The sequence below is a fragment of the Podarcis raffonei genome, chromosome 14 (assembly GCF_027172205.1).
Source record: "Podarcis raffonei isolate rPodRaf1 chromosome 14, rPodRaf1.pri, whole genome shotgun sequence".
NCBI classification, from domain to species: domain Eukaryota; kingdom Metazoa; phylum Chordata; class Lepidosauria; order Squamata; family Lacertidae; genus Podarcis; species Podarcis raffonei.
The window spans coordinates 11,997,093-11,998,314 of record NC_070615.1 but is presented as its reverse complement, the minus strand read 5'-3'; the positions used below and the strand labels follow the sequence as shown (position 1 = coordinate 11,998,314).

The window sequence follows — 1,222 nt, the reverse complement described above, 5'->3', positions numbered from 1 at the left end:
TTGCTTCTGTGGGAAGCTGCATGTAGGCAAAGTCCCAACAAGCGCAGAGGGTACAAGCTCAGATTACAAGACATAGGAGTGATGTAGATTAATAGGGATGGAGGGGTGTAATCCTTAATTGGGAGCATCGCCATTTCTAGGAGAAGTGTTCTTTGTTCTCTCACTGGGATTTTTAAAGTTTCTAACTGGTAAAATGTTCATTTCTTTTATCTTCTTATCTACTGCCACGGAGGGAGGAAGCCGATTCCCCGAAGCCTGACAATTGGTTGCACAATAATATAATCATTTCAAGGTAACCTACAGCCGCAATCCTAACTCACCTTCCATGCTGAGGGGAAGCAGGAGCAGGACATCTCAGATGGTGCCCCCTGCCAGTGGTGCACCTCATATGAGGTCTGCTCCACTGCCAGCTGCTCAGGCCCCCATTCCTGCCCCTGTCTCTGCAGTGGTTTCTCCTGCCCCTGGGCAGATGGCCATTACTACATGGCTGTGGGCTCCACTGTGGGGCACACTTGCAGGCATGTCATGTCTGGTGGGTTTGGAGGTGGAAGCTCTGAAGCCACAAGGTCTGACATCACTTACCAGGAGCCTCAGGCAGCCCAGCCTGCAATGCAACAGTTCACATATTGCCAGTACAAGATGAAGAATTCCTGAAGTAAACCCAGAACCAGGCGGAGTTGAAGCTGTGCAGTGATGTACTGAAGCAATGCCCATTTGCAAATGGTTTAACCTAACAAGAGCTCTGCAAGATGAACTCACTTTCCTGGGAATTGGTTAATGAGGCTTACTTCTGTGTATGGGAGCAGATGGCGCTGTGGTCTTGTGGGAGCCAGAAAGCCCTGGCAAAGGTTTGTAGTGCCACCTGGTGTCTTGCTGACCCAGTGACCAGCATGTCTGTGCCTTAACATGTATTAGAATTGTATTGACCTTAAAAGGAGTTGTGTTGCCTCTGGGCAGTGATGACCCTATATGGTGTGGGTGGGTTTAAGCCTTGGCCAGATGAGGTAACATGAGACACTGGCAAGCAGCCATGCGGCTGGAGAGAACAAAGGGTAATAAAGTGACCGGACTGGAGAGGAGAAGATGTGTGGAAAGAGCTGCCCCTCAGTCCAAGGAAAAATACTAGCTCTCTGCGTCTTTATTTTATGCTAAAATAAGCGCCATTTGTAACGGCTGGCCCGACAAGTGGTGCCCCGTGTGAGGCAGAATAAAAGATACGACT

At 49.3% G+C, this 1,222-nt stretch overlaps 1 pseudogene; it reads left to right on the top strand.

Annotated features, from left to right (window-relative positions):
* The first annotated feature begins 325 nt into the window (after positions 1-325).
* On the top strand, positions 326-734 carry LOC128401932 (coiled-coil-helix-coiled-coil-helix domain-containing protein 2-like; annotated as a pseudogene).
* Positions 735-1,222: the final 488 nt, after the last annotated feature.